We start from the raw sequence: 17452 nt of genomic DNA, 5'->3' as shown, positions 1-17452 counted from the left end.
CATCCAGGCACACTGTGGGCAAGAGAAGGCAGCCAGGGAAGGTTTCAGCATCAGACTGTGGGGTCTGACTGGCCAAACCTGGTCTTCCATCCGCTCAGCTAATTAAAATTCCTCGGGCTAAGAAATAATCATATGCATTATGAAGCGTTTCCCCCCTGCTAATACTTTAATTGCCAGCTACTCCCTGCTCAGGGTGGGGAGAGGGGAATAAGGAGTTGAGAAGTCACAGTGAATCATCTGCAGGAACAGATGGAGTGAGGAGGGGACAGGGCACCGGGCAGGGATTAGCACTCCACACACGCCTCCCCACTCGCCCCCCTCACTGCAGGGCCTCTCTCCCAGCACAGCCAGCAGAAACCTGTTCAAACAACAGGTCTTGCATTAATATCTCATTCTCTATAAATAAATCAATAAAGGAAGCTCTGTTTGGCTGCTCCTCCTCTGAGTCACTCAGGAGCCCAGTGATGCTTTGGGTCCTGCTGCATCCCTGCGCTTTCCTCCTTGGCTGGAGGAAAGGGAACATCCCCATCCCCTCACTTGCATGGGCTGGGAGAGTCTGTGCAAACCCTTCTGAGCCCCCCAGAGCTCTGCAGGTGCCTCTTTTGGGGGAGCAGCACCTGGGGAGCAGCCTGGCCCAGGGGTTTGAGGTTTTGCCATTTGTTTGTAGCATCGAAGCTTTGGAGTTACGGAGTCAAAAAGGAAAGTTTTAAGCCCTCAGCTAAAGTCCCTTACAAAAAAATGTCTTGGAAAACATATTGGGGTGCTGAGGGGATGTGCTGCTGTGTATTTCCATTTTCCACGGAATGGTCCTGTGGGAACGGGACTGCTGGGATTCTGCAGCCAGAGTGGCCCCATCCCAACGTGCAGGCTGTGAAACAGAGGAGGGTTTGGCAAAAGATGGAGTGGCTAATTAAGAGCCTCTAAAGATGAAAATGTTGTGATGGGAGCATGGGGACAAGAACAATTCCCACTGAACATCTGCAAAACATCTGGGCTTTGGATGGCTTTGCCTGCAGTTGTTTTGGAATTTAAATGACACCCAAGAGCAGGGGTGGGAAACCCAGAACCTGCTCTGCCTTTTCTCCATATGTGCTCACAGGCTCCCTGTCATTTTTGTGGTGTGTTTACTCTTTTTTTTTCCAACAGCTTGTGTCTTATTGAGGAATTATGATCTAAACCACTGAGGCCCTGAGGGAGCAGGGCTCTGAGCAGAGAAATGCTGTGTAACACCTCCCAGGGTGGATGGATGCTGGCAGGCACTGCACTGGAACAAGAAGTTCAGGTGGTTTAAGATAAATGGCGTGTGCTGGGTTTTAATGCAAATGCAGAGCTGCTCTGGCTTCTGACAAAGGCATTTCTGAGTCTGCAGCTCATGAAATTACTTACAGCAAAAATTATTAATATTACCTACAGGAGGCTGTGCATGCAGCCATTGATCAGCACGTGTCCCACAATGGAGATTTTAGCTTTCTTGGAGCATTGTTCAGTGCCCAGGGCTGAGCAGCTGCCTGGACACTGCTGATGGAACAGCCACAGAGCTGGGTGTGAGCTCTGCCAGCAGCAGCATTACAGGGGTGATTGTCCCAAAGGGAGCAGAGCCAGCCCCTCATTGTCTCTCATCCCTCATCTGGAGGCACATCAGCTCCTCTGACAGGAGGAAACCCTTTTCCAACAACATGTTTGTGCACTCAACATTGCAACTCAGTATTTTCTGGGCAGCTCACCTCAGGCCCCTCATCTCACTGGGTGTCCCTGTTGTCCTTGTCTGTGTTTAGCATCCCTTTGCTCCCTGGTACATGCAGAAGTGTTTGCCACCCCCGCTGTCAGACTCCTGTACCTGAGTCTCAAGTGTGAGCCGAGCCCTTGAGCATCTAATTTTTAAGAAATCAAAGCACCATTTCCCCAGCCCTGAGCCTTCCCCTGTCCCCTTGCTGCCTGCACGTTCAGTGAGGCAGCAAAGGCTGCTCAGAGTACCAAGGGGACCCTGCAGGGCACCTGTGACACAGGATAAATCCTGGTTGCTAACCTTAAAATCTTCAAAAACATAAACAGCTGATATGCCCTGGATTCTTCTCCTCTCCGGCTCCCAGGTGCCTCGGGAGTGCATGAACAAAGGGCAGTGCTCCAGCTATGAATGCACTATAGTGATCAGCTGTGCTGAGCATGTTATACTCTGTGAGGAGTAGGTAAGTAAATGGATGTGTTAGGATTGCAAACTGATGAGATCTCTCCTCTCCTCTCCTCTCCTCTCCTCTCCTCTCCTCTCCTCTCCTCTCCTCTCCTCTCCTCTCCTCTCCTCTCCTCTCCTCTCCTCTCCTCTCCTCTCCTCTCCTCTCCTCTCCTCTCCTCTCCTCTCCTCTCCTCTCCTCTCCTCTCCTCTCCTCTCCTCTCCTCTCCTCTCCTCTCCTCTCCTCTCCTCTCCTCTCCTCTCCTCTCCTCTCCTCTCCTCTCCTCTCCTCTCCTCTCCTCTCCTCTCCTCTCCTCTCCTCTCCTCTCCTCTCCTCTCCTCTCCTCTCCTCTCCTCTCCTCTCCTCTCCTCTCCTCTCCTCTCCTCTCCTCTCCTCTCCTCTCCTCTCCTCTCCTCTCCTCTCCTCTCCTCTCCTCCTTTTCTGCAGCCAGACATTGATGGCTCCATAACTCAGGGCTGCTGGATCACAGCACAGTCCCAGTGTGTTACAAGGTGATCAATAATGAGTAGGAATTAATGCACTGGAAATGATGGATTCAGAGTCACTTTGGAGTGTGGCAGTGGGCTGTCACTGTTGCTTGGCCTCGTGGGGACAGCAGAGCAGCCGTGGGTCACAGGCAGCTCCCAGGGCTGTCCCTGCTCTGTCTGGGCTCAGAGATGTGCACACCATGCTCTCACCACCCTGGCTGAGCTGGCTGAAGCCAAACAGCTCATGCAGACCTTCCCTGGAGCCTGGGCATGTCTGTCCAGGATGATAAAGGTGAAGTAAATCCCAACCTCAAGGCACCTCATGCCTAGGCTGCCAGGCAGAAAAGCAAAGCTCCTTGTAGATTGCAGATAAAGCTGAGACCCTGTTGAAGCTCTTTAAAGAGTGGCTGGCTGCAGCTCAGCCTGGGCAGGGCAGCCTTGATGTGGCAGCAGGACCTTTCCCAGCTTGTCCCTGGATGGTGCAGGCTCAGCTGTGGTGGCTGCACTCCCCTGGGTCAGCTGAAGGCTCCTGGCTCTGAGCTTAGCAGGGGGAAAGCAGCAGCATCTCCTCTCCTGCAGCCACTAAATATTGCTCTAATAACCAAAAGGCTTTTCATCCCTGTAAACCATGTCCTGCTAACTCCTCCTGCAGACACAACCCAGAGCCCATCCTCTCCCACCTCTCTCATTTCCCACTTTCTCTGACCCCTTATTTCCTAATAAATGTTGTCTGACTCAATTCTGGAATCTGCTGCTGTGGTGGTGGTCCTGCCCAGGACAGGCAGCACCCCTGGCTTGCCTGGGGTGTCCCAGGTCCTGCAGGAGCAGCACTGCCAAGGGGATGGGGGCAAGGGCAGGGGCTGGAGCAGAAACCTCCCGGATCCCTCCCTGAGGAGGTGAAGAGCCCTCTGACTGCCAGGTCCTTGCTCCAGAGAAGGAGCTGGTTCTGAGTGAGTTCTGATAAGGAGATGACCCCTCAGTGCTGGTTCATCTCTTTGGCCTGAAAAATGGAGCCCCATTTTGACCTGTCACCCCAAAGCAGTGATTGATTGTCACAGACATGTTTTATGAAAAATCAATTTTTTAGGATTTTTCCTCCTAAGAAGCTGAGAGCCCTCAGGAACAAAATGTAAACAATGATTATCTGCTGCTGTGGAATGCAACAGGTGCATCTGTGATTGGTCTCATGAGGTTGTTTCTAATTAATGGCCAATCACAGTCAGCTGGCTCAGACTCTCTGTCTCAAACACAAGCCTTTGTTATTCATTCTTTTTCTATTCTTAGCTAGCCTTCTGATGAAATCCTTTCTTCTATTCTTTTAGTATAGTTTTAATATAATATATATCATAAAATAATAAATCAGCCTTCTGAAACATGGAGTCAGATCCTCGTCTCTTCCCTCATCCTGAGACCCCTGTGAACATGGTCACAATTGATGGCACTGAGGGGACAGGGGCTGTGGGAATGGTGTGACAATTCAGATTTCAGCTCCAGATCAGCCAGGGGCTCTCTGGGGTGATCAGTGGCCCCAGAGCCCCAGGAGGGATGGAAGATGGCACAGTGTGGGCTGTGGGACTGGCACACACCCAGATGTGCTCCCTGCCTTTGCCCTGGGTCAAGCAGCACTCACAGCAGACACATCTGCACCCCTCCATGTCCTGGCTTTGCCAGTGCTGCTGTCATCTAACAGCACTTCTGGTCTCTTCTGCATCCGAGAGAGATCTCTCCATTGCAGCAAGCACAGCCAGAGGGTCCTGTATTTCCAGCAGCTGCTGAGATGAGGAGGCTGCAGGAAGCTTCCTGCATCATCTGCTGTCGTGAGCCTACCAGCTCCAAATGTCTTCTGTGAGCTGCAGACAGCAAGTGGCTCCTCTGGCAGGCTGAGCCCATCCTCACACCCTGAACTGTAATGTTACAAACATGAAATCTCCTCAGGGCTGCCAAGGAAAAAGCTACAAATCACAAATACCTGCCATTACAGCCACGTGAACAAGCAAACAGCTTCTTGCACCAGCACTGCCTCTGAAGTGCTCTCAGCTGGGGGCTGATGCAGCTTCTTTGGGTTTGTTGCTCAAGACAGAAAACAAATCCATTTTCATTTTAAACAGCAAAATTGTGGTCACTGCCCAGATTCACTGACTCCAACCCCTTTGGCATGATGAATGTTTTAGCCAGGGAGTAAGAAAAGTGCTTATCTCCAGTGGGGTGGGTGCCTGGTTCCATCCCTTCCCAGCAGGAGCCCCGAGCACGCTGCTCCCAGCAGCTCTCCAGGCACTGTGGCAAGCTTTCCTCAACACTTTAGTGCATAATAGGACTGGTTCAATAATCCCATTACAGCCTGTCTTCAGGATGCCAGCACTAATTGGCAGGCACTGGGACCTCCATCCCCAGCTGGAATTTTATTGCTCATCACAATTAACCACAATGCTGAGGTCCCTCAGCCACACATGTGCCATTAGCTCAGTCTGGAGCTGTGTCCTCGCTGGGCACTTTGGGGGCCCCATTGCACCCTGTCCCCAGCCTCCAGCAGGGACAGTTCCCCCTTATTGCTGCAGCTGATTTTCTTCTCTTCACGCAGCTTGCAGCTTAATGGGATTTGTTTTGCGCATGTCTGGCTGGGAGGCACCGTGCCAGCAGAGCTGGGGGAGCCAAGCACAGCCCAGCCTGGTGCTTGTGGCATGGGCAGAGCAGCCTGAGATGGCACTGCCACTCTGAGGGGCTGTCACTGGGCTTGGCTGGGCTGGTGACATTTCTCTGTGACCTCTCCAGACTGCCCTTCCCTGCAGAGCACTTGGCATGTGTGACCGTGTTCACAGGGGTCTTTGGATGAGGGAAAGAGACGAGAATGTTGACTCCATGTTTCAGAAGGCTTGATTTATTATTTTATGATTTATATTACATTAAAACTACACTAAAAGAATAGAAGAAAAGGTGTCATCTCAGAAGGCTAGCTAAGCTAAGAATAGAAAAGAAGGAATGATAACAAAAGGCAGCTGTCTCGGACTGTGTCTGAAACAGCTGGGCCTTGATTGGCCATTAATTATAAACATCCAAGATGGACCAATCAAAAATCCACTTGATGCATTCCACAGCAGCAATCATTGTTCACATTTTGTCCCTGAGGCCTCTCAGCTTCTCAGGAAGAAAAATTCCTAAAGGAAGGATTTTATATGAAAAGATGTCTGCGACAGACATGTGCTTCACCTGGAGGGCAGCCAGAGGCACAGCTCACCCCTGTGCAATGGGCACCTTGGTAAAAGTCTGGGATTTGGGTTTTTCCCTGCTCTAAAGTGGTTAAGCAGCAACTGTGGCTCATCCTGGTGGCTTGTCTTCATCTGGGATGTGCCACGTCTAGGGAGTGGCACATCTTTTAGGGAGACAGCAGAGAGCTGAGGACATTTCCCTCATTTTAAAACTCTGACAACACAGCTGGTGTTGGTTATATTTCCTCTTAGTCTGAACAGTCTCAGACTTCAGAGACTCTGTTCCCACTGGGGCACTTGGTGGTGATGAGGAGTAAACTCCTGGCCTCTGTGTTTGTATTTCCCACCCTCAGACGTGATTCAGATCCCAGTGTCACAGACTGAGCCTTTGAGAGCACACAGACCTCCATCCACAGCGTGTCCTTCAGCTGGAGACTAATTACAAGATGATACTGGACATGCCAAAACTTTAGAGGGCTTCAGAAAGTGATTAGACAAATTCTAGGAAGAAAAAAGAAAAAAACCATCAAGAGCTATTAAGCATCAAGACAAGCTCTGGGACCCAGATGGGAGGGTGCCAGGAAAATGTCCCTCCAGACTGTCTGTTAGCTACATCCATCCATTCTTCCAGAACCAGCACTGGGATGCTGGGCTGAAGAGACCTTTAGTTTGGTCCAGACACAAAAATTTTGGACCCCTCTCCCTCTCCCTCTCCCTCTCCTCATTCATTAGGGAATATTTCAGGGTCTGTGTGCTGTGCAGGGCTCTTTGCCATCAGTTTCTGGAGTATTTTTAATCAAGGGCTGCTGTGTCTTAGTGCTGGAGCAGAATGTCAGGCACATCTGGAGTGCTGCAAAGAAGTCTTAGGGATGAGGTTCTGTCATGGGGAAAGCAAAGTGTGGCTCTTCAGACAAAAACTTGCTGAAAAGAAGAGAAAAAGGAGTCTGGAAGAGGCTTCTCTTGGTTTTCACAGCTGAGGCTGGCATGCAGGAGTGACAAAGCCAAAAAGCCCACAGGATGCAGCTGGGGAGGGCTGTGCCATCAAGCTGTACCAGCAGCTGGCTGGGCTGGGCTTCAGCTGCTGCTGCAGAAACCACAGCACAGCAGAGATGGCTTTTATGCTAGATGTGGGCTACAGAATCAGGAATTCACTGGGCAGCAGCCCCAAGTCCATTTCAGTACTGTCCTCACTGCTTTTATTTTGGGTAAACCCCTGGCTCAGTCCATTTCTCCCAGCTTGAGCTGTCAGCCTAAATAAACCCCTGTCCTCTTTCTGGTCCTGCTGTCTTGGTCTCAAGCCCATCAGAGCCTGGGACAGTGGGATGCTGTGCCCAGAGCCACCCTGGGAGCCAGCCATGGCCCAGGAGAGGCAGTGCCTGATCCCTTTGGCGTCCTGTGGGTCCCCCTGCCTGTGCCTGTGGAGTGGCTCAGTTTTTTGGAAAAAAGGAATTATTATGCCATTATGTCATTGCTACTTAATGCCAGGTCACAACAGAAAGTACAAACATAGCATAACTTGAAGAAAAAAATCTGTAGCATTCTGACACTAACTTCTGACATTCATACTTTTATAAACAGCAATTTTCAGAGGCCAGTGTTTTTTCAGGTTTCAGACAGTTATATCCTGTGATGGTGTTCACAGGGATCCGAGGAAGAGGGAAGAGAGGAGGATCTGACTCCATGTTTCAGAAGGCTTGATTTATTAGTTTATGATATATATTATATTAAAACTAAACTAAAAGAATAGAAGAAATTATTTCCTCAGAAGGCTGGCTAAGAATAGAATGGCAAAGAATGATAACAAAGGTTTGTGGCTTGGGCTCTCTGTCTGAGCCAGCTGGGCTGTGACTGGCCATTAATTAGAAACAACCACGTGAGACCAATCACAGATGCACCTGTTGCATTCCACAGCAGCAGATAATCAATGTTTACATTTTGTTCCTGAAGCCTCTCAGCTTCTCAGAAGGAAAAATCCTAAGGAAAGGATTTTCCATAAAAGATATCTGCGACAATATCCTTACATTTTTGTTCAAGATTATTTCGGTGAAGAAAGCCACTCCTGTGTCCATCAGCTTTTGGAGGATGGGATGTGGTCACACAGGCTCACTCCTTGTCCCTGCCCTGCTGGCTTTGGGCTGCCTGGCCCTGGCTGTGTCCCAGGAGGGACCTGGGCATGGGGAGAGGTGCGAGCTTGGCTTCTGCCTTCTCATCTGGATTTGAGCTGTGATTCCAGCACAGAGCTCTGTGTTGGGGCAGTATTTCATGCTTGCTGCTGTCGGCTGATAAACCTTTGATTTTCACTTCTGGGAATAATAGCACAGTAATGAATTATATTCACAAGAATAACTGTAATAGTCATAAAACCGCAAATAGAAGAAAATTGTAAATCAGTCACCCCCTTGTAATGTGCTTGCTTCATCTGAATCACCCTCCCTGGGCAGATTATCAATTTTATTTGGCTTTTCCATCCTAAACTTTTATTAAGTGGGGTGCCTCATGCGTAAAGACACCGAGCACAGGCCATATGTTCCAGGGATTTATCTGTTTACTTTGCCTTCCTCCCCTCCCTCTCCCTTCCCTCTCACAGCTCTCAGGACCCACAGGCAGCTGACCTCACACCATAAAAGACACATGTCCCCAGTGTCACTTTACCTTTATTATGCAAAAAAAAAAATCAAAAAAAAAAAAAATCAGGCTGTCAGTGATGCAGAGGCCTTGCTCTGTGCCATGCAGCATCAGCCAGACCCTGCAGCATGTTTAGACTTCCATGTAATTAAAACAGAAAGCCATTAGCATAGCTCCAGCGTACCCAAGGGGACACAGCCTCAGCTCCAGCGGGTGAGTGGGACAGCTCCTGGGCTCAGAGAGGGCTGGGAGGCACAGGGAAGCATCAGGGGCAGGGTGGTGACAATTTACACTGTGCTGGTGACAATTTGCCCACAGGGAGTGAGCAGATGCAGTGTGGCTCTGAAGGCAGAGCCATGGCACCCAGGGCTGTCTGTGCCTCTGCTGTGGCACTCCCTGTGTTCTATCCCGGCCACGGAGGGAGGCAGCAGCAGAAAAACTTCTGGGCCCAAATATCTTCTCTAGCTCATTGCTGCACGGTAATTTTTAGCAAAGTCTTCATCTTCTCCCTTTCTACTACAGAATCATATTTAAAAAAATCCCTTTCTCTTTCATCTAAAAGCCACCCGTTCATGCCTTTTTCCTTGTCTTTTCCTTTTTCCTTGTCTTCTATCAGAAACCCTCTGGTTTCAGTTGTGCTCAAGGGGTGCAAGGCTGGCACACAACCAACTCTAAATCAATGCTGATGGGCAAGAGGTGAGAGCAGCCCAGTGAGCTGGGGAAAGGTGCAAATTCCAGTCAGCAAAACACAGCTGTTGGGTTCAGTGACCCTGTTGGAGGCAAGCTGCATGCAGGAGTGGAGTTTGCTTCGGCTGGATGTGAACCTGCCAGGGCCTGCACGGCATTTCATGGCTTTTGGAAGCACCAACTGCAATTTTCCATCATAACACAGCAGGGGAAAAGGGAAAAACCACAGACTGTGTGATTTACGAGATGCTTCTCTTGGATTTCCATCTGTGATCTGAAATTACCAAGCAATGTAGAAACCCCGAATCGTTGCTCCAACTGCTCCCACCGTGGGTGTTTTTGCCATGATTTTTCATGCAGCTCCATCTCCCCCTTCCCCATGCCCAGCATTCTCCAGTGCTGGCTCTGGCCCCTTGCCCAGCAGCAGGTTGGTTTTGTGGTCCGTGATGGTGAGAGAATTTCGGGTTGTTATTGATGGCTGGTGGAGCTGAAACCATCTGTCCCCATCAGGGACTCTTGGTCAGTGTTTCCACAGCTTAGCAGGACCTGGAACATCTGTTGGGTGAAGGATGTGCTGCAGAACAGCATTTTCTGCTCTGGCAAATAGCTCCTCGCAAACTCAGGCTGGTTTGGCTGAGCAGCAGGGTCTGGGCAGCCCCTGGGGCTGTGGGTGTGTGTCAGGGCAGGCACCACCCTGGGCTGGTCCTCCTGCCCTGCATTGCCTGGCTTGCCATGAGTGCAGGCCCAGGGCTGACCACAGAGGGGTCAGCTCCAGCTCCCCCATTCCTCCTGTCATCACTTCTGCTGAAAAGCCAGGCTTGTAATGTGATTTTCCCAGTCTTCCTGGAGAGGCTTGCACTTTCAGCCTGGAGGTATCTCAGATCACCAGCCCTGCTGCTGCTGGATTCATTTGGGCTTTTCCAGAGCTCCTATTTGGCCTCACCTAAAGAAAACCAGAGCCTGCCAGGTGTGCACCATCAGCAAGGCTCCAGCCCAGCTGTGCAGCTCAAACTGCTCCAGGCTTTGGCAGAGCTGGAAAACCAGAGGCTGAGAGCACCTGAGCTGCAGAGGCGGCTGGGCAGGGGCACAGGGTCACTGTGGCTCGTGCAGGGCTTCACTTTGCACCCAGCACCAGGGGTTACCTGCACCTCTGTGACCCAAAAACTCATCAGGGGACAGAAGTGTCACTGGGAAATGGAGAAGGGAGGTGGGAGTGGGAAAGCTTGAAGATGCCACAGCATCTGCTGGAGGTTCAGCCCAAGAGGTGCTCCCCAGAGAGGCTCTTGCTTGCGTTTTCCTGGTGATGGATTGATGTGTGCTCCCCAGTTCTCTTTTTGCAGAGATGCCAGAGGCTGGGGGGAGCCCACAGTGAGAGCATGAAGCAGAAAATCCCTTGTGGGATCCCTGCAGGGTGTGTGAACTGCCCTTGCTCCTCCAAAAAGCACTGTGGGAGGGAGTTGTTGCTTGTGCAGCTTCACAGCACTGCAAGGGGTCGGGACAAAAACCTCACAGGAATCCGATTTTCAAAGCAAGTTCAGAGTTCAAAAGTAGCTGTAATGTGAACAGAAATCTGCTCTTTGCAGCCAATTAGCAAGGCTGTGAAAGCAGCAGGAGCATCTCATGTTTTGACAGCATTAAAAAGGCAACAAAACTAAACAGTGTGGATTGAACATGGCACCCACAAGAGCTGCTCAGAGCCCATCTGGTGGTGGCTGCAGCAGCACAGCAGGTCCTGGGACAGCAATGTCCCAGCAAGGTCCCAGCAAGGTCCCAGCAAGGTCCCAACCTGCCCTGCTCTGCCCTGCCTGGCTGCTGTTGGCAGGAAAAAAAGACATTTTTGGTTGACTCTATCCAGAGCAGTTTTGTGTGCAAGGGTCTGTGTTTGCTCCACGTGGCCCCCTCTTTATTCTTTTTGGGTTAAAATTTTTCTTTTGGGTGGAAAGGTCTGGTTTTGGGTGGAAAGGTCTGGTTTTGTGTGGAAAGGTCTGGTTTTGGGCTGTCTCTGTGCAGGGCAGGCAGCATGAGGGGATGCTCAGTCTGCCTGGCTGTGCTTGCATGAACAGATGAGTGTGCAGCTGTTTCACTGTCCCAGCAGAGTGAATCAATGAGTCTTTAATTAATTTATTAATAAAAGAATATTAATGGGTTTACATTAATTATTTTAGCAGACTTGGGGAATCACACAGGTCTGGCACACTATGCAGGGTGTCACCCAGGGAGGACAGGGGAGGAGGACTCTTCCTGAGAGGGGCTGCCCTGTGTGAGGGATGGTCCTGAGGATGCAGGAGGGGGTCCTCAGGTTATTTCTTTAGGGCTGTGAAACACTGAAGCTCCCAAAGAGACAGACTTTGTTTCTCTCTTGACTCACAAATAGTGAAAGGCTCCACATTTGCTGTCTGGGTCTCACACACAGAGTCCCTGCTCGTATCAAGAACCTCTAGATGCAATCCCTCCCTTTTTTTTTTTTTTTTTTTTTTTGTGAAAAGGTGATTACCACAGTGCAGGTGTGCCCATAAGTGAGGGCTCCAAGTGCCTTTTGTCCCAGCTGAGGCAAGAGGAGCCTCTCCAGACACTTGTTGCACGCAGCAGGAACGGGAGCCAGCAGCATCCAAACCCCTTTCTGTTGGCACCTGAGAAGGGTGGAGAGCCCATCCCTGGGGACCTTCCAGCCCCATTAATGAGCTGGGTCCCCTTCTGGGGATGCTTCAGAGCATCAGCAAGGAATCAGGAGCTTTGGGAAGGGCACTTGGGGGCAGCTCCGGTGCCAGGCGGAGCCGGGGTGGAACCGCAGCCCCAGCAGCAGCCCCGGGCTTGCATCCCGGCCCCACAATGGCATTAAGGAGGAGCAGCATCCCCTGTTCCAGCCCCGGGCTCGCATCCCGGCCCCACAATGGCATTAAGGAGGAGCAGCATCCCCTGTTCCAGCCCCGGGCTCGCATCCCGCTGTTCTCCCCACATCCCTCCTGTTTTGCTGAGATAAACAAAACTCCACAACTTTTGTGAAAGTTGTAAAGCTGGAATGTTTATTACAGCGCTGGACGCATGTGGGAATTGTTCCCCTAAAATGACACGTGTACTTCTGGGAACTTCAGGTCCCTTTTTATCCCCCTCTCAAATCCATATGCATACAATTTCACAATAGGTTCAGACAGATTCATTTTTACAAATTTTGCGTGGCATTTGCAGCTAGTTCTTCTTTATCAGAAAGAATTCCCAGGTCAGGTTCACCTGCTCTCACAGCAGTCTCTGTCTCTCTCTATCACCTCCTGTCTCCCCCCCTTTATCTCTGTCTTTCACTGAAGCAGTTTCTCTGAGCCTAGGCCTTGCAGTCATGCTACATAGCTATGTTTTCTAACCACAGACTCAACTCAAAAATGTATATTCCACCTAAATCAAAATGGATTTCTAGTCTGGAAAATTTCACTCTGCCTCACTCCCCCAGCCCCTCAATCTCATTATCAAGGAGCAGCATCCCCTGCTCCAGCCCCGGGTAGGGCAGAGGATGCTCTCTGTGACTCAGTGACCCACTCCCTGCTCAGCCTTTCTCTCCTGGAGGTGAACATTGAAAGCATCTCCCTCCTTCCCTCCCTCTCCCCTCCAAGCCAAAAAAAAGCCGTGACAGCTTGATTTAGGGCTGGATAATGAGACAATTGTGAGGAGGATGGGTACAGCGGGAGCCGTCGCCTGCCAAATCATTTGGCTTAATTGATCAAATATTTTTATGTGTCGTTTATTCCTTTAAGGTGACCACAAGCCACGTCTCCTGCAGCTCTGAAATGAGCAGAGCAAGGCTGGAATTCACCCAGGATGAACTCAGTGGGTTCAGAGGGGGGTGGGTGGCCCCAGGGACTCGCTGGCAGCTGGCACTGCCAGTGCTGCCTGTGCCAAGTAGGAGGGTGGGAGAGTGGATCCGGCCTCTCCAGAGCCCCACAGGGCACAGGGCAAGCAGGGGCACCACTGCAGGTATTGTCTGTCTGTCCGGGCTGTGGCTGTCCCTCCCTGTGCCATGCCAGGCTGTGCTGTGCCAGGGAACACCCAGCAAGCCAAGGCGGGCACCCTGATCACGGCCAGGAAATGTTTTGCAATTAAGTCTCTGTGATCACTTCAGTCAGAGCTGGATCTGTTAATCTACAGAGGGAAAAAGGGCAAATCAAATCCGTTCCTTGCCGGCTGCAGGATGCCAGGGATGGGAATTGCTGTTGGTGCGGGCAGAACGGGGGCACACACCTCAAATTCCACCTTGTCCTTCGGGTATTGCTGCTCACAGGTGCCCACTTGAACCCCCTGAGCCCCCCATGTCCCTGCAACCCCTCCTCCTTGGGGTCAGGCTAATCCCACGGGGGTTCCTTCACCCACCCGGGCTTTAACACAGTGCAGAACAGCGTCTGGGAGGGTGTTTAACACAGGGTATGTGGAGTACAGCAGCTGGGAGGGTGTTTAATACAGTGAATGTGGAGAGCAGTGGCTAGGAGGGTGTTTAACATAGTGTACATAGAAAACAGCGGCTGGGAGGGTGTTTACCCCTCCGTATGTGAAGAACAGCGGCTGCCCAGGATGCTGCAGGATCCCGGTGGGCTCAGCCCAGGATGCTGCAGGATCCCGGTGGGCTCAGCCCAGGATGCTGCAGGATCCCGGTGGGCTCTGGCCCCGGCTGCAGCTCCCCGGCGGAGGAAGGGCCGGCAGGAGCAGCCCCACGGCTCGGGCACAGCGCTCGGTGCGCTCACAGCAAACCAAGAGCTGCCTCTAGCGGGGCTTCGCGGGGCTCCAGGCGAGCAGCTCCTGCCCGGCCCTGCCCTGTGCCCATCACCCAACAACGGCACGGAGAGGGACACACAGCATCCCAGTGCATCCCAGTGCATCCCACCACATCCCACTGCATCCCACCGCATCCCATCCCATCCCATCCCATCCCATTATCCCATCCCATCCCATTATCCCATCCCCTTTGTTATCCATGTTTCCCTGGTCCTCAGCACGGTGCTGCCCCTCCTGCCACTGTCAGCCCAGATACTGGCTCTGAGCTCACCCTCGTGTTCTCGTGTTTGGATTCTGCTTGGCACATAAAAACCTTGACCCAGGCTCCCTTTCAGCTGAGCAGAAGAAAGCCTTGGCTGCTGAGATGAGAGCAGCAGCAAAAGCTCACCTGGCACTTTGCTGCATCACTCCAGGGACAGTTTGAAGGGAAGAAAAGCACAGGTGCTCACAGGAAGAGAACAGCAGGGATGGCTGGAAAAGGATAAAAACATGGAACATGTGTGCTCCTTCCCAGGAGGGCTTCACTGGTGCCCCAGGAAATGTCAGGGACTGAAGGGAATTGTTTGTCCCCATGGCTGAGGGGTCATGCCCACCCCTCAGCACTGTCCCCTCTCTCATACCCTGTGTCCTGTACTGCCTCTAAGTGTTGCATGTAGGTAAAACCTTACAGAGAAACCTTACAAACCTTGTGAAACCATGGCTCAGGCCTGCTGCTTTGGCTAAGCAGAAAAGAGCCGTGGGAAACTGACTCAGCTGAATTAGAGGTAGAAAAACAAGTCATGTAACAATAGCGGGTTCACATTGTGGTGTGTGGTGGTTGGTTGAATTATGTTTGTTATGATTTAAAACTATTTAGCTGATAATGTCTGATTGCTTTAAAAGGCCTGGTTTTTGGAATGAAGCAGCTCTCCTTTGCACCTGTCTGGGGACCCTGTGTCACTATGGTCCCTCACCTCACATCTAAGGACACCTTTCCAAGCCAGGGGATGCTGGAACCTGCTCTGAGGGCTAAGAGATGGGGCAGCTCATGAGGATAACACCCCCAGGTGCTAATTTGGACTCTCACAGCCACCAAATTCTGTTTCCTCTTATTCAAAAACCTCTCTGTGACAAACCTCTACTAATTGTCCTCTTGCTTCACCCAGAGAATCAGCAGGCAGAAAAGGCAGAAAACCTCCTGGTCCTTTTGGAGATCCTGGCCAGGTGAGCTCCACCAGCACCCATGGGAAGTAGAGATCTCTCCCACATGTTGTTGATCCTCTGCACTTCCCCCTTTGCTCAGAGCAAATCAAGTGACATAAAATTGCCTTGATCACACACCCAGGGGTGCTGCTCCAAGGCTGGAATTCCTGGAAACATTGGAGCACAGATGCAGGGAAGAAGACAATGAGACAGAGGTGAATTGGCAGCTGGGGCTCACACTGCCAGGCCAAACTCAGAGGAGGAAGAGGAGCTGGCCTGAGCTGCCTGCTGCCAGAGGAGGAAGGTCGCTCTGGTTGAGGCATGTCAAGAGAGTTGCCATTCTCTATGAGCACTAATGGGATTTGCAGGTCTGCATTTAAAAATGATGATAAAGGTGATCAAACTGTCAGGAACAAAGACAGATGGGGAGCTCCCTGGAGCCAGTGAGGGATTCCCTGCCTTCAGTGAGCAGCAGCCATTTATATTCCACTTGCACTGTGGACTCAGAGCAAGGAGCAGGGCAGAAGTGCTGTGCAAAAACATGGTAGGAAGGAGCACACAGACACTTTATTTGTCTCTGCTTGTGCTTCTAGATCTTTTTATGCCATCTTCAGCCATCACCAGGAAATATTGCAGGGTTAGAAACTTTTCCCAGAAAGTATTTTGATGAGCAGAAATCCCTGATGGGATAACAACTGGTGAATTCCTGCAGCCAGGTGCATTCTTCCCTTCCTTGTCCTCCCTCTCAAGGCTATGATGAGCTCCTGCTGGCAGGAACTGCAGCTCTTTAGATCTACCTGAGCTACGAGGTTCAAGGCTCTTTCAGAAATACAGTGTGCAACAGCAGTGGCGGAGATGAGGAAGGGGAGAGAGCTGTGAGGAGTCCCAGCTGCAGAGCCACTGACCTTGGCCTGCCAGCCAGACCCACAGCTCAGGTTTTTCATCCAGGCTGTGGATCCAGAGCTGGGCAGTGGAGACCTCTCTTGCTGCTCTCTGAGCTCTCCCTTTGTCACGACTGTGGCACCCCTCCTTGTCTTCTGTCTTCAGATGTTGTCTCTTTTCTCCTCTCACCTTTGTGTGCTGTGGGGACAGCTGGCAGCAGGGACAGCTGGCAGCCTTTCTTCCTCTGTGACACAGCCTCATCCAGCACGGGGCTGTGCCTGTGCTGACACCACATCCATGCAGCCCTGTGCTCCAAGGATGGTGTTTGCTTTATTTCTGTGGATTAAAAAAAAAAAAAAAAAAAAGGCCCCAAAACCCAGTAAGAAAACAGCCTTGCTCAGAAGAGTTCTAGCAGTTAATTAGTTTCAACATTGCAAGGCCCACTGCCCAGCAGCTAAAAATCATCGTGTTTGAATGGTGAATTAAGTCAGCCAAGCAATAAATCTGAGCAACAAAACAGTCCCTTTAGCTCAGGGAAGTTCTCTTTCACCAAAACACTGAGAAATGGCTTTTTCTGAGAGCCCACAAGGTCATCGAATTAATAAAGCATTTCAAGTAATCTGTGGAAGGGAAGTGACACCCTGCTGCAAGAGATTTGCTGTTAAGGCCAACTTTCTGTAACAGAGTGTGATGCATATAGGATTTCCAAAGCAAACCTGTCCTCTGATTTAGGACAGTTGTCCAAACTCCTTCATGTCTGTTCTGGTCCACTGTCTCCCTCCCTAGTCATTATTTAGGAGAGTTAAGCTTGAGAAAAACTCCCGAGAGAAAAGAAAAAATAAAGAAACTTGGGATTCTCCCATTGACCAGGCAAGATACTTCTGGATAGTTTCATGCACTAAAGTGAAGACACCAAGGAGAGAAAGTGAGTGAAATGCTGAAAATCTCTTGAGATCATGGTGGGACAGGCTTGTGTGTTTTGCAGTGGCTGCTTTCCATTCCCCTATCACAAACAAATGCAAAGCTACCATGAGACTGCTGCACCCAGAATAACAGAGCTACTCCTTTGATGTGAGCAGCTCTGGTGTCAGGGACATTTCCATCACCCAGCACAGACAGCAAGAATGTCCAAAGCCCAGAAAGCATCACTCAGATATCCAGGCATTAAATAAACATAAGGAGTTTGACTTCAGTTAAATTCTGCCAGCTTAGGCTGAACACAGAAGGATCTCTCCAGGCAAGGCAGGCACATGGAGCCAAGCATGATTTGTGTTGCCCTCCAGTTCCTGTCCTGCCTGTTTGGGGTGGCCCTGATTTGGGCTGCAGATGTGGCAGCAGTAGGCATGGGAAGGATGAGATGGGTGATGCATTAAGAGATGCTTTGTGGCAGATATTAGGGAAACTTTTCCAGTAGTCTGGAGGGTTTAGCAGAACAGATTGCCTGGGAGATGTGACGTCTCTG

The sequence above is a fragment of the Ammospiza nelsoni genome, chromosome 16 (assembly GCF_027579445.1).
Source record: "Ammospiza nelsoni isolate bAmmNel1 chromosome 16, bAmmNel1.pri, whole genome shotgun sequence".
Classification (NCBI taxonomy): domain Eukaryota; kingdom Metazoa; phylum Chordata; class Aves; order Passeriformes; family Passerellidae; genus Ammospiza; species Ammospiza nelsoni.
The sequence above is the reverse complement of the archived record's forward strand: the minus strand, read 5'-3'. Positions refer to the sequence as shown.